Raw genomic sequence first — 17381 nt, forward strand, 5'->3', positions numbered from 1 at the left:
AGTAAATAAAAAAAAAATCAGCTTCTAGGCGAAGCCAATATTAACGCCCTTTATCGCTTGAAAAAAAAAACAACAATAACAAATATATATATATATATATATATATATATATATATATATATATATATATATATATATATATATATTGACTGGAAAACATTCTTTTGAACGCAGGAATTGTATCAAAGTCTACTTGCGACTTATAAACCCTGGTGCTTTGATAAGCGGTGACTTCTTAGTAAAAAAAAAGCATCTTTGAAGAAATTAAATTTGAATATTGTCAAAAAGCACGAATAGTCGAACTAATTAAAGTTAAATCGTCATTTCACCTACAGAAAAGATAGAATCAAGTAGTTTTAGTTAAAATTGGTTTAATTGATTTACTTAAGTTTATGATTGTGATTCATACGTTTGAGTTTTGTTTCTATTAGCCACACAGATGTAATGATAAACATTCACCTCATTCGATGCTATAATCCAAATGCGAACTCTTATATTGGTAGAATAAACCAACTAGTACATAAAATAGGTTTTAGGGAATATTAAAGAATGCAAAGCCAACCAGGGTTAACTTTAGGTGAGGACTGCTTGACTGTAAAAATTTATATAAACGGCTATGACGTCACATAGATCAAAGGAAGAGTAGGTAGGGAGAAGATAGCATCCGTTTTGAAGCAAGCAGCACGTGAACGTGAAAAATACCAAAGTTACAACGTCTCGGCTGATGTAACCTCTTTTTTTAGCTGTATCTTTCTGCCGATTTTTTTATGAAAAAAATTAGGGACCTTTTTTAACCATGGCCAAGAGAGTAAGGCTAGTAGTTGATGTACCAGCACAAATGTGGCAACAATACTCACTGCATGGGTTAATAGTAGCTTTGTAGAGATATAGGATATTGGCGGGTGAGAAAAGTTTTTTTTTGTCAGGTAGAAGGAGCCCATCTTTTTTTCAGCAGGCTTGGCAGTATCTTCGATTATGTAGTGGCTAGAAGTGATTTGATTAAGAATAGTGAGTGGTCTCACCTTCTGTTATTTACACAACATTGCGATCGATGTAACCTCCGACCATCATCAGCTGTATCTTGCTGAACTCAGGAATCTTTCTGCCGAACTCTGGAATCTGCACGGAATTTCCCCGAGTTCAACAGAAAGATTTCCGAGTTCGTCACGATACGCCTAAAGAAGGTCGGAGGTTACATCGACCGAAATATAATAATAACATTTAAGAGATATTGCGAGTTTGTCTCTGATGTATCGTTATTTTCGTGGTAAGTGTTCGACTGAGCTTCAATCTATGGTCCCCTCCTCGCCAAACTTTCACAAGAAACACTCGTCTAGCTGAAAACACTATCAATAATTTCCCCCACTCTTTATCTGTGCCTAAACCTAAACATAGATTCCATGATCAAAGCTTCTTTCTTAGAACTACACGCCTGTGGAATTGTCTTCCGTTTTCCTGCTTTCCAGCTGTCTATAATATGGTTGTCTTCAAGTCCAACGTGAACAAGTTTCTGATGACCTGTTTCACTTAAGTTAACAAATTTACCGAACTTCTATTACTATCGATTACTATATTGTCCTTTTGACTGCTGTACACTCTTTAACCTTTATCCTTGAGTGGCCTATCGGCCTTGATAAGTGATGACGCCTATGTAAAAAAACAACAACAAATAATGCCAACACTATTTGATGCCAATAAACTTTATATGTTTTACAGCGCCATCAAGACAGTTCAGTAATAAACATTATTTAGCATCACACCGGAATGTCTAAATGGCTAATCAAGATAAGAGATATACGCTGGGCGTTCCAGAAGTAATGCCTCTTGTTTTTTAATCCGCCCCAATGAACGAGAGGGGATTACAAATTTTATTGTTACGATGACTGAATTCATACATCGATGACCTGAATGTTTTATCTGTCTGTTGCAGATATTGACGGTGTGAAGCTCTAAGAAAGGAACCCTGCCATGGACGTACGTCAGAAGCGAAAGTGCGTCATTGAATTCCTACATGCTGTAAAAATTGAACCGATCAACATCCAGCAGCGCCTGTTGAACGTTTATGAAGCCCGTGCGTGCAGTTAATGGCAGCACTGTTAAAAGATGAGTTCGTCGATTTCAGAGTGGTGACAGAAGGGTTGGTGATAAAGCGCGCTCTATACTTTTATGATCAAGATACCAAAAAAACTGACAAATATGCATTGATAATGGTAGTGACTATGTAGAAAAATAAATTCTGGAGCGCAAAATGTAGCTCGTTTAAATAGTACCACTCCCGTCTTCGCAGCTCTTCAATATGTTAGTTTTTGAGTTAAAACGTAAAGTCTAAATTTATATGAAAGTAAATGTTCTTATCTTTGGAATCGAGAAATTATTTCTCATAATATTAACAAAGAGAAAAACAAAAATAAAAACTGATAGTTTTTTTCATGTGTCCTCCGCCTCTCGTGATGTTGAGTATTATATGAAGATTCTTTTTCGAGATTGAACCCTATATTGTAATACAAATATTGTTACATACAAATCAATGGTTGTTAATGAATTTTGTCATGTATTTCATTCGTGTTCTCCACTTGATTATTTCACGAGAATGATTGATCAGAACCAGACAACGTGTCACCAAAGGGTCGTAACTCTTACATACATCGCCTTATTTTTGTTTTCATTATTAAAGTGTTGAAGTGTGAAAAGAGCCGATAAATTTGATTATATACAAGTTTATAAGGTAAGCTGTTTCTTTAAAACAACAATATATTCTGTTGATCGTTCGCTTGTTTTACACTGTTCCGGTAGCAAATATCATTTTTGTTGCAGGCGAAAAGCTTAAAACAGGTTTTCGCCCGTTACTTACTCGGCACTCGAAAACAAGATGACGAAACACTTGAACAATAAGCCTGCACTTTTAAAAGTAATGAATTAAGGTGACGTTTGGGACGATCATATTGTTGACACTTTTATAATCGTCCTTCAGAATAATCGAATGAAACTAATATGAATCGAAGACAGCGCCTTAAGAACTATCTATGCGAAAGTTCACATAATAAAAATTGGAGGCAATTCGTTTATAAGTTCATCTAAAGTGATTCTAAATATTCTAGATTCTTCATTCGTTTTCCTCTGTGACTTTTAATGCCCAAGTTTGTTCCCCTTGTGACATTATTTAAATTTTAAACAAAAGTTTCTTTTGTGGACTATTTTACACCTCGTATATCTTCCCATTGAGAAACGCCAGTTTCCATAAATGTGAAAAATTTGGACTTTTTTTTCTAAGTTTTGTGAATTTTTTAGATGAGGATTAATAATCCATATTATTTGAATTCTTCTGACTACTGTTCTCACCTTGAGTGTTATTTTCACAATGTTTTGGTTGATGTAACCGCCGACCTTCATCATTTGTATCTTGGTGAATTCACGAAACTTTCTGTTGATTTCTGGAATAGTTCTATCGAATTCAGGATCTTTCTCGCAAACGCTGGAATCTTTCTGTGTAATTGTGAGATCTGCACCGAAATTTTCTCGAGTTCGCCAGAAAGATTCCCGAGTTCAACACGATATACATGAAAAAAGTCGGAGGTTACATTGACCGAAATGTTGTGAAAATAAGAGAGAAAGATATATAGATAGAGAGAGAGGGAGGGAGGGAGGGAGGGAGGGAGAGAGATCAGTTTTATCGCCAAAATTTGCTCTCGCGAATTTGCTGCATTGGAAGATTACTCGATATAAATACGTCCGAGTATAGTGTTAATCCTTGAATAGAGTGGGATGATGTTAGAATCCAAGTTAGTTGAAGAAATTCACATTGAAAGTACAGGCCAATAAGTCTCCTGTGCGTCATGAGTAAGTTGCTAGAATCTGTGTTAAATACAGAAGTAATTAACCATCTCAACAAAAATAACCTTCTTAATGGCATTCAATATGGTTTCCGTACTGCTAGATCTACAGCAGATGTGCTTACAGTTATATCTCATAGGATTAGTAAATCTCTCGACGATGGCAATCTTTCTAGGGCAATTGCTCTTGACATATCTAAAGCCTTTGATAAGGTATGGCATAAAGGTTTACTTCATAAGATCTCTAGCTATGGTATAGCTGGAAATGTCTTCTCAATTATTAAATCATTTCTTTCTGATAGGTTCATAAGAGTAGTAGTTGAGGGGCAAAAATCAGAAGCTCACAGTATTAATGCCGGTGTCCCTCAGGGGTCCATCCTGGGCCCAACTCTTTTCCTGATCTACATTAATGATCTTCCAAATCACATCCTTACATCATTTGTAGACATTTTTGCTGATGACACTACCATTTATGGTAGCACATCTAAGACAGTAAACGACCAAGTTCTCTCCAATTCTCTCTCCTCTGATCTTTAGCACGTAGTACAATGGGGAAAGGAGTGGCTGGTTACTTTTAATGCATCTAAAACCAAGCTTCTCTCTTTACATCATCAACATTCTGATCCACATCTGGCATCAATTGAAATGAATGGCTCTCGTCTTCAGGAGGCCTCAAGTTTTGACAAGCTTCTGGGCTTGACCATTACTCCTGATCTATAATGGAACGCGTACATCAAATCTGTTGCCAAGGCCGCTGGAAAAATGGTGGGATCTTTCTATCGATCCGGTAAATATCTCACTGCTGATGCTATTCTCTATCTATATAAGAGCCAGGTACGTCCAAGGATGGAATACTGTTGCCACATCTGGGCAGGAGCTGCTAGAAAGGACTTGTCCTGCCTTGATAGAGTTCAAAATAGACTTCGTAGCCTCGTAGGAGATGTCCTTTTCTCCTCCTTGCAACCTCTATCTCACAGAAGAGATTTTGCGAGTTTGTCTCTGATGTATCATTATTTTCATGGAAAGTGTTCGACTGAGCTTCAATCTATGGTCCCCCCCTCGCCAAACTTTCACAAGAAACACTCGTCTAGCTGTAAACACTATCAATAATTCCCCCCACTCTTTATCTGTGCCTAAACCTAAACGTAGATTCCATGAACAAAGCTTCTTTCTTAGAACTGCACGCCCGTGGAATTGTCTTCCGTTTTCCTGCTTTCCGGTTTACTACAATATGGTTGTGTTCAAGTCTAACGTAAATAAGTTCTTTATGAGCCGTTCCATATAAGTTATCAAATTTACCAAATTTTCATTACTAATGATTACTATATTGTCCAATTTCTACTGTACACTCTTTAACTCTTATCCTTGAGTGGCCTCTTGGCCTTGATAATGTGGTGATGCCTATGTAAAAAAAAAAAAAAAAGTAAATTTCAATTTTTTTGATGATTAAGCATCCTTGGTCTTTGATAATGATCTTTTGGGAATGGTTGATCTAAGATTTAATCCGCCTTATTTTTTTAGGTGGTGTAATCATTGTATGAGATATCCACTGAAAGATGTCATCTACTATAGATTAAAAGATATCCACTGAAAGATGTCATCTACTATAGATTAAAAGATATCCACTGAACGATGTCATCTACTATAGATTAAAAGATATCCACTGAAAGATGTCATCTACTATAGATTAAAAGATATCTACTGAAAGATATTATCTACTATAGATTAAAAGATATCCACTGAACGATGTTATCTACTATAGATTAAAAGATATCCACTGAAAGATGTTATCTACTATAGATTAAAAGATATCCACTGAAAGATGTTATCTACTATAGATTAAAAGATATCCACTGAAAGATGTCATCTACTATAGATTAAAAGATATCCACTGAAAGATGTTATCTACTATAGATTAAAAGATATCCACTGAAAGATGTCATCTGCTATAGATTAAAAGATATCCACTGAACGATGTTATCTACTATAGATTAAAAGATATCCACTGAAAGATGTTATCTACTATAGATTAAAAGATATCCACTGAAAGATGTTATCTACTATAGATTAAAAGATATCCACTGAAAGATGTTATCTACTATAGATTAAAAGATATCCACTGAAAGATGTCATCTACTATAGATTAAAAGATATCCACTGAACGATGTTATCTACTATAGATTAAAAGATATCCACTGAAAGATGTTATCTACTATAGATTAAAAGATATCCACTGAACGATGTTATCTACTATAGATTAAAAGATATCCACTGAAAGATGTTATCTACTATAGATTAAAAGATATCCACTGAAAGATGTCATCTACTATAGATTAAAAGATATCCACTGAAAGATGTTATCTACTATAGATTAAAAGATATCCACTGAAAGATGTCATCTGCTATAGATTAAAAGATATCCACTGAACGATGTTATCTACTATAGATTAAAAGATATCCACTGAAAGATGTTATCTACTATAGATTAAAAGATATCCACTGAAAGATGTTATCTACTATAGATTAAAAGATATCCACTGAAAGATGTTATCTACTATAGATTAAAAGATATCCACTGAAAGATGTCATCTACTATAGATTAAAAGATATCCACTGAAAGATGTTATCTACTATAGATTAAAAGATATCCACTGAAAGATGTCATCTGCTATAGATTAAAAGATATCCACTGAACGATGTTATCTACTATAGATTAAAAGATATCCACTGAAAGATGTCATCTACTATAGATTAAAAGATATCCACTGAAAGATGTTATCTACTATAGATTAAAAGATATCCACTGAAAGATGTCATCTGCTATAGATTAAAAGATATCCACTGAAAGATGTTATCTACTATAGATTAAAAGATATCCACTGAAAGATGTTATCTACTATAGATTAAAAGATATCCACTGAACGATGTCATCTACTATAGATTAAAAGATATCCACTGAACGATGTTATCTACTATAGATTAAAAGATATCCACTGAAAGATGTTATCTACTATAGATTAAAAGATATCCACTGAAAGATGTTATCTAATATAGATTAAAAGATATCCACTGAAAGATGTCATCTACTATAGATTAAAATCCAGTCGTTTAAAGTTAATCTTCCGTAGTATTTTTGATAAAAGTCAGGATAGTTGCAAATTTTCAAATCATATATTTTAAGGGTGGATTTAAAATAGAGATAAAATAAGATAGAAGTAAAAAATGATACCAAGATCAAAATATATAATAAAATAATTTTAAAAAATCTAAAGATATTTAAAGGTAAATGAGATAAGCATTAAGTTTTCAAGCGTTTTTTCCTTATCTCTAATTAAATAAAGGGAGGGGGAATAAATAGAAAAATTAAAAACTTAAGTGTTCGAAAAAAATTAAAAACTTAAGTGTTCGGGAAGGTGTTATATCATAAAGGGAATCGTGTGTGATCGTCTGGTCAGAATTAACGTTGGGTATGATCGTCTACCTGTTCTTTCTATTTTCATGACATGTTCATATGCCGTTGTATGTGTGTGGGGGACACGTATTTTTAATCTTACCTTCGCGCGTCGTCGATATTGGTCCATCTGAATTCATCTCGTCTTCGAAGGGAGACTGGTACTTGTTTTGGGGACGAAGATTACATCACTCCAAGACAAGGAATTGGTTTTATAGTTTATTTCACTTTCCAGATGTCTCGCAGAAGGATGGAAAGTGAATCTCTGGCCTGCATGGTTTCTCTTGGTCTCGTTTCTACACACGTCAGCGTCAACTCCCAGGTGAAGGGGAGGAGACGTCTGTGAAGACGTCAGTCGCGTTCTAAGCCCAAACCAAATCTCAACGATTCAGCTAACCTAAACACGTGACTCACACGAAATCCGATCAGCTGATCCTGACTTCCGGTCAATGTGTCTCAATATAATTTACACACTCCCCCCCCTCTCTCTCTATCCATTCTCTAACAAAGGGAGGCGGAGAGAAGAAAAAGAAAAGAAAGAGAGAAGAAGAAGAAAGAAAACTAGTTGATGTTTATTTGAGGCACTTAATCGATCAAAAGTAGTGGTTGGGGTGATTTTCTATGATAGACAGCTCAAATGGGAGGGCTAGGGAAGATTCTGTAGGGTATATATGACCAAGTCAGGTTAAAACAATAAAATAAAATAATACAAATAAAATCAAATTAATTAAAATAAAAATATTAATTTAAAAAAAATGCTTTCTTTTTATTTTTTAGCAAAAGCCAGCTGTTAATTTGAATAATTTATTAATTTCTTTATGTTATCTATTCTATACAATTAATAAAATTCTAAATTGTGAGAAATTCCATAACCAACGCCATTTTGTTTGCCCGCTTACATGATTTGCTAGACGGTCTTTGATTGGTTCAATTTGCATGCGCCAGTTTGGCACCAATTTTGTATTAAATGTGCGTTATTTTTCATTCTGAACAATGTACACGGAACAGTAAAGACTCAAACAGCGGTGCTCCGTTATAGAGTGCCAGGATTTAGCTTCATTGGACACCATGCAGTGGGTGGACGAAGGACATTTCTCTAAATACAGAGACAACATAATTACTGAACTTATTTTACCCAATGAGGATATTCTACAGTGTTCGGATTAATATATTTGATTATGGGAAATTATTCCTATTTCTTCCAGAGACCATGAGGTCCCAAAATATGCTATATTGGGCGACAACATTCACGTCGTGTTCACTATGTACAATATGGATCCTTCTAAAAGGAAACCTGAACTAACATTCCCGCAGAGGAATCATAACTAAAGGCTCCATTGCGTATGGATAGCAAATTCAGCCACTGTTTTTGCAAGGGACTTACCGTGACGAAAGAACTTTCATTTCTGATACACTTTGAATGAAATTTGAGTTAAATATATGGCTTTGTTTGTGGAGTTTCATTTGCTATCTGCAGGGAAATTGGATGTGTAGTGAAGAAATTTCGCACAAAATGTTTATTTATTTATGTGTGTGTGCCTATATACCAATAAAACTTTCGAACGGATGCACCGAATTGAAATATTCTCTTTTTCTCTGAAAGGTGTGAGTCCCTAGATTGTCCTTATCTATATATGGTTTGTAACGAACAACGCCGAGTTACACAAAAAAGCCCGAAATAAGGGGGTTGGGGCCGTTTCGAGCACTGTCGAAAAGGTTATCTGCCCATGTCAACAGAGTTTAGCAATGTCTGTATACAGTCGCGGTAACATCTTTCGGCGTGCGGACAGGACTTATGGTGCAATGAATAACGCATCTGACTACGGATCAGAAGATTCCAGGTTCGAATCCTGGTAAGTTCGTAATTATTTTAACCATCATTTTATCCAACGTTTACTCATCATCCTTACCCTTAGTTAGGATATTTTTTCAGTGATTTTGTTTTGTGCATATGGGATTTCCCATACTCCGTGTTCACAGGCTAATGGTAAGACGATGTTGAGTGTACTTGATGTTGAGTGTACTCGATTTTGTGTTTGACTTGGCATTGTGTGTGCCGACGCGGCGCAGCCGCTAGTACTTTATTATTTTTTTTTAATTTAATATGTTTTATTTTATTTTTTTATTTATTTTTCTTCCAACACATACTTTAAATAAATGTCAGCTAGTTTCCCTTTCTCTTCTTTACCCGTTCTATTCTTTTTCTGTCTTCATCTCTCTTCCCTATTATTAAATATCTGAAAATAGGTTGTGTTTGGTCAAAATCGACTGTTCTGTTTTCATCGGATTAATTCCATTATCTATTATCGATACTTATCAAACACATTTTAATACAGAACCTGTATCAGAACACTGCCTGACACATAAAGTACCTTCGTGTGAAATCCCATAATAATCAGCCCAGTCGTTTTCGAATCCATATGAAACTCCCTCTCTATCTCACGCACATCAAGGCAAAGTTCCCTTTATATATATATATATATATATATATATATATATATATATATATAAGTCAATTTTCCATTCGGCCAAAATGGAAGCGTTTTTTGGCAGTCTTCAAATTTTTTAACTCTAATTTCTGACATATGTTTTCAGTTTAATCCATTGAGGCTGGCACCTGCTGTTGTCAATTACCTACAACTAATAACGTCCATTACACTGGACTTCTTTAAATAAGTTTGGTTATTTTTATTTCAATGTTGAACTCTAAATGAACTGTCCGCATGAAATATTTTCCATATTTATAATCTTATATTTTTTTTGTGACTACAACTCATAAAACTGTTAGTGTCATCCCATGCAGTAACCAGCAAACACATAGAAATATTAAAATTTTAGCGTAACTATCTGATTATTTTGCTAACAGTTTTTCTCTTGTGAGAAAAATTAGCATTCTTTGAAACTCCGCGGATTAAGGAGCACCTAGCTACCAGCTTTGTAGTATTCTGCCGAATAATAAAAACTTTTTGTAAATTTCTACTTTACAGCTCTGTTATTCTTATTATTATTTATCGTAAGCTCTATTATCGTCAGTGAATGTATTGAGCTTTTTCATTTGATTGAGATTAAGATATAAATAACTATATTTATATTCAGTTTTGGAATTTGCTTTTTCCTTTATTAGTAAATTCTCCCTGCAAGCTTTGCTGTATATATATATATATATATATATATATATATATATATATATATATATATATATAGATAGATAGATAGATAGATAGATAGAGAGATATAGATATATTTATATATGTATATATGTATGTATATATATGTATGTATATATATATATATATATATATATATACAGATACAGTCAGGTCATACCATATGCTACTGGTATCATGTAACCCAGTACTACCTGCCTCATGGTTGGGTCACCGGCAACTAAACTGGTTCCCCCCACCAGACTTGTTCGGTGAGGAGGATGGCTAGTCTCCTTGAAGGATTAAAAACAAGACCTTCCAAAGGGCGAATGAACTTTTTTGGGGGGTCAACGGCCAACTAGCACCGTGTGTGTTTGTGTGTATGTATGTGTGTGTTGGTGTGTAGGGGGCACTCGTAAGCCGTGGTGAAGGCAACCTTTCTAGGAGAAGCAAATCTCTGATTTAAAAAAACATAAAGCGGGAGACCAGTACCCGCATTAAGCTGGTCTACAGTTTAACTTGTTGCTGGCTATCTTGCTCTTGCTTGTTGCTGGATCTCAACATTTTGAACCGAGAGAGAGAGACTGTAGTGTCATGACCCTTTAGGCTGTGATCATAGCGTAGTATCTGTTAACTGTGGCAAGCGGGGTCAATAGTAAAAACATTATTATTATTGTTATTGTATTCTTATTAATTGATTTGAGCGACGGATGGTCGCTGGATCAGTTATTATGATTAGAAGAATAAACAATTAAATTGGGGAAAAATGATTGACGTGTGAATCGCAAAAGGAATGTGAAAATAGAAAATAGATGTAAACATTATTTTGGGGTTTTAAATAAACAGATAAGTAGTTGTGGACATTAGGTTGGTCTGAGACACGTAATTATGTGACGTAAGAGAACACGTGATGTAGTTAGTTTTGGAGAGATTTAGGGAGTTGAGGATTGACCACCAGAGCGGACAGGGGTGGACAGACAGCTAGGGATCAAGCTATGAGAATAGAACATGTAGACAAACTGCAGATCCTGTGTAAACCATTTGAGACATTTGTAATAAATTTATATTATAAAAATATAAAGAGTTGTTTTATGGTTTCACAAATAAGAACAGATGTCTCCATTGGATGGTGCTGATCGTTTCATGGTTCGTCACAGAGCAGCGGGAAGATACAGAAGAACTCTTCAAGAAAAAAGGTATGTAGCATATATTATTCTTCTTACATATGAACTGTAAAAATATCCCGTGTGATAAGTCTGATACAACATGACTCGGTTTACACGTCAATATCATGTCCTCCTGGCTAAACAACATACATACGACTTATACGTTTATTATCTGTCTGTTAAAAGAACAATATCTCACATCCACTAGATAACACATGACACGTTTTAATATATCATCTCCTCTAATATAAACCAATATACAACAAGACTTAGCTGTCGTACAAAGCTTAAACTGTAACATCATCTGTGTATAGATACTCCCTCATGCATTGTTCTATAAAAATGGTCCTGTGGCGATGGAAAAGTTGTGACGTGTGGAGGCTTGAAATGCTGGAAGCATGTAATAATTGATCTCAATTACCGTCTTCAGTGTCATGCCTGCTTGAGCGTGTGAATTAACTGGTAGGACTAAAAAAAAAAAGAAAAAAAAGTCATTTTTGGGCTCATGTCTGAGGGAGTGGCACTCGTCTGACAAGACGTGCCAATGATCATATATATATATATATATATATATATATATATATATATATATATGGTTGGATTACAAAGAAGTTTTGAATGTTATAAACGATTCTATCAATAGTAGCTTTGGTCTCCCTGTAAATGATAAGATACGTACTAATAACAACCCGAGAATCCCAATTCAGACTCGATTAACATTAGAGGCACAGAACTTCCGCTTATGAGATCTACAAAAGCGACTTCACGATGACAGATATAATGATCAGATGTCAACGTTCTTTTTTACTTTCATCTGAACACAGAGGGCGCTGTGTTCCCTTGTGATATAAATGCTGATTCTTATCAATGGCGGTCGGATGATTTTGCCGTTAAATGGGGACGACCAAATTAATTTGGAATGCACATTGAGAGATATTAGTTAGCACATATTAGTTTAAATAAACACGTCCACATACAAGATATATATGAATGTGGATTCTACATATATCTGTTTCTATCCCCTCATATATATATATATATATATATATATATATATATATATATATATATATATATATATATATATGTAGTTTTTTTATATATATATATATATGTAGTTTTTTTGTTGTTGATTTTTTAAACGATATTGAGGTTAACGTCTTCACCTTGAAGATCGGATGTATATTTTAGAAATTGCCCATAAAAAATGGGCAATTTCTAAAAAATACATCCGATCTTCAAGGGGAAGACGCTAACCTCAATATCGTTTTAAAAAATCAACAAAAAAAATAAAAACTACATAAATATATAAACGATAAAAACTAAACAGTAAATCGTCTATGGCATCATAGCGTAATGGATAAGACGCTGGACTAAAATATATAAGGTCCAGGGTTCGAGTCCTAATAACAGTCAAGCTACGCTGAAGAGGATTAGGGCCCCGAAACAAAGCATGTACGTAGATTACTGTATTATAAATATATATATATATATATATATATATATATATATATATATATATATATATATATATATATATGTATGTGTGTATAAATTTCTATTTGTACCTTATATTTTACTATATTCGTTATCTATCTATCTATCTTTCTCTCTCTCTCTCTCTCTCTCTCTCTCTCTATATATATATATATATATATATATGCGTGTGTGTGTGTGTTACGTAGCAGGGGAATGATATCTATGGAAGAAAAAGAACAAGATTATATAGATGCTTCATACCTTTTCGTTACTGCTGGGCTCTGTGATAAACATGCAACGACCAACGCCATAATCAATTATAGACACCTGATTTGTCTTCTTTTCTGAAACTATAGATTAACACTTTATATTTTTAAAATATAATTTTTTTCAGCTGTCTCAATGGTCCTCACAAGGAGTCTGCGTTACGTGTCTACATGTTTGGCCCTTCCAACCTCGCTTCTTGGCTTTGAAGCATCTGCTCACTTACGTGACCAAACTCAAACTCTCGACTGACTAAACATTTTGTCTCTTAGAACTCTCAGTTCTGTTACGTCATCATCAAAAGTACACGTCTCGCTAACGTGTTCCCTCTATCACGTATGCAACCGTTCTAGGTTATTTTGTTTATTTTTAACTTGGCTCATTTCTGTAAACATCTTCAGTTAAAAGCCATTGTTACATTCCAGACCAATTCTATTCTCTAAATAATAAATAACTTCCAATATAAACTATATTAGCAGTATCACTGGCTAGACAGATAAATAAATCGATGAATAGACAGATAGATCGATAATAACTAATTTAACTTTTAAACATGTTATCATCTAACATGTGTTTGAGGAAACCCCGATCAAAGTGTCCGATAATAAAGAAAATTAAAAATTTGAGCGTCATATTTATTCATATATATGTTATAGAAGATCAGTAAAATATCGATGGCATTATTTTAAAACCCGACGCAAAGAAAAGGAAAAATATAAGCAAAGGCTGAAGAAAGTACACCATACAAGAACCAAAGACGGGTTCATTTTGTGTTTGGTTTAAAATTGGTGGTACTGATGTTTCCTTCTGTAATATGCAATATATATATATATATATATATATATATATATATATATATATATATATATATATATATATATATATATATATATATCCGCGTAGTTGTTGTGCCTGACATCATACGTTGAAATCGGCGGGCTATTTACAATATATATATATATATATATATATATATATATATATATATATATATATATATATATATATATATATATATATATATATAAGGAATTAAAAAATATACCAGCGGTGGTTGACGTTATGTTTAAAGAAAAAATAGAAAAAACCGAATGAAATTATTAAAAAATCAACGTTTCGTCCCTGCTTCAGAGGACATCTTCAGGATAATTGAAATAAAAATGTGATAAAAGAAAAAGTCATAGATCGTGCGACAAAAGACAGTATCTTTTTGGTAGTGTTAATTCTTGAGGTTGGGTAGTTGTTAAAGCTATTATCCCTTGTATGAAGCCTTTAGTAAAATCAGAGTCCTCTTGTCTATAATTTTTTAGGGTTGTGTTAGTAGTGATTTTCGAATGCTTGCCGGTAGCGAATTTAAGACCGAAGATACATTGATGCCTTAAAACTTTTAACAAAAAAAAATACATTGATGCCTTAAAACTTTTAACAAAAAATAAAGACATTATTATTTCACAAGCCGATAAAGGAGGTGGTATAGTTATAATAGATAAAGACCTATATCTAAAGAAAATGCATACACTATTGGCAGACGGAGATATATACACTCCGATAGATTTAAAATCAATAGAAAAAGATTTCGATACTTTTAATAAATCCGTAAAGAAACTTATCGGAAATGATAAAAAATGGATAAATAACATAGAATACCACCCCACTATTCCTATATTATACGGCCTCCCAAAAATACATAAAGAGAACGTCCCTATGAGACCTATAATATCAAACATTGGAAGCGTCACCCATAAATTAGCACGAGCTATTGCCCAAATTTTAACTCCACTAATGGGCACCATCAGCACTTCACATATCAAAAACTCTGGTGACCTCCTAAATAGAATAAAAAATATGGACATGCAAAATAAAACCATGCATAGTTTAGACATAATTTCCCTGTACACCAATATTCCAATCAAAAAATGCCTTAATCTACTCCACAAGCACTTAATCAAAATTAAAGCCGACCTACCTTTTTCCTCAGATACACTAATACAAATTATAAAACTCATCACTGATAGAACCTACTTTCAATTTAATAATTCTTACTATAGACAGAAATTTGGACTCCCTATGGGTAACCCCCTTAGTGGTGTACTAGCCTGCTTATTCTTAGAATTCTTAGAAACCAACTCTTTTAAACACAGACTTCCTAAAAACTCCACATATTTTAGATATATAGATGACATTCTTATTTTTCTCCCTAAAAACACACAAATAGAACAAATTAGAAATAAATTAAATTCAGTGGAACCATCTATAAATTTTACACATGAATCCGAACAAGACCACTCCCTAGCTTTTCTAGACATATTCCTCATCAGATCAGAAACCGACCTGAGTTTCAAAGTACATAGAAAGACCACACACAAAAACGACTATATTCATTACTACTCACACCACAATGATAAAATAAAGACGGGCATGATTATAGGTTTTTTCTTACGTGCCTTTAGAATATGCAGTCCCCGATATCTTAATGATGAATTTCAATATATTACGAATGTTTTAAGAAAACTACAGTATCCATCCTATTTCATTTCTTACGCAAAGAAAAAAGCTACGAAAATACACTATAACATAAACACACAGAAAAATAAAACAGATACCTCACTATTAAACAGACATCTTTTCATTCCCACCCACACCAAAAATACAAAAATCTACGACACTCTTAATAGACTTGGTTTTCACCTGATACAAACAACTTCCTCAACCATAAAACAGACATTAAAAACTACCAAGCACTCTCCCAAAACCCTCACATCCGATGCCGGTATATATTCCATCCCATGTAACAACTGTCAACAAGCGTACATAGGTGAAACATAACGAAAATTGAAATTAAGACTTAACGAGCACAAAAGAGATATAAGGAATGGTAACGCCCTAAATGCACTCTTTTGCCATTGTGCAGAACACGATCACTCATTTAATTTAGATCAAGCGAAAATTATTAAATACGTGATAGATAGAGCTAAAAGAAGACTTTTAGAATCAGCACTAATTTTGAATACTAATACTATTACGCAAAGAAAAGGCTTCTACCATTTAACCCCTAGCATAGGGAAAATAATAATCAAAGAGCAAGGTATCAGGGTGGATCCTGGCTAGCCTATTTTTTTTTTTTTTTTTTTTTTTTTTTCCTTTGAATGTTTCAGGAAAATGAGTAGTTTCGCAGAAGAAAAAAAAAATGTACATATTTATTTTAATGCATTTTAAAAGTTGTATATATAGACATCAAACAACCTTCCCATACGCACACATATTCGTCCTTTCCCGACATGGGTTGGATTTTAAAAAACTGTCTTTTGTCGCACGATCTATGACTTTTTCTTTTATCACATTTTTATTTCAATTATCCTGAAGATGTCCTCTGAAACAGGGACGAAACGTTGATTTTTAATAATTTCATTCGGTTTTTTCTATTTTTTCTTTAAACATATATATATATATATATATATATATATATATATATATGTGTGTGTGTGTGTGTGTGTCTACTAAATGACGATGCAATAATGTGCGAGTTTTATAGACTGATATAACCTTTAGCATTCCCATTATCTTAAAACCACTGGTATCAATGTCTAATCGAACTTTCATCTTTAAGTATTATATATAATATATACAACGCACCTTCAATTTGAACTTTGCACAAAACACCGCAACTCATGACTGCTTGCTCTACGTATCGCATGTGTTGGATTTATTTTTATTTATTCATGTTTTAAACAGAACCACTTCCTCCTATTCCAAACCTGGGTAGGTTGAGCTCGCCAAACCTGAAAAGCAGTCTAATCTAAGAGAAACAACCATGAAAGAAAATTTGGAGTGAAATCCCGTAAGTGGTTACTTTGGTCAAACTCTGGCAAGTTTCTAGAAACTCTTGCACTTGGAACAATATCCGGTCGTCCTATGTATTGCCATTGGATTCAGATTGTTTTCTAAGCGAGAAAGTGTGAACAATGCTGCGCAAGTTCTCTTCACTTTAAACTAATCCACGCGCACGTCGTGATATTGCAAAAGTTGTGGGTCAACTATAGAATAA

The 17381-nt window shown here is 33.8% G+C and overlaps 1 non-coding gene across 1 annotated transcript; it reads left to right on the plus strand.

Annotated features, from left to right (window-relative positions):
- The first annotated feature begins 9070 nt into the window (after nucleotides 1–9070).
- Nucleotides 9071–9143, plus strand: Trnar-acg (transfer RNA arginine (anticodon ACG)). Its single transcript has one exon. It is a non-coding gene; the product is annotated as a tRNA-Arg (tRNA).
- Nucleotides 9144–17381: the final 8238 nt, after the last annotated feature.

The sequence above is a fragment of the Euprymna scolopes genome, chromosome 9 (genome assembly GCF_053919585.1).
Source record: "Euprymna scolopes isolate OS-2025 chromosome 9, ASM5391958v1, whole genome shotgun sequence".
Classification (NCBI taxonomy): domain Eukaryota; kingdom Metazoa; phylum Mollusca; class Cephalopoda; order Sepiida; family Sepiolidae; genus Euprymna; species Euprymna scolopes.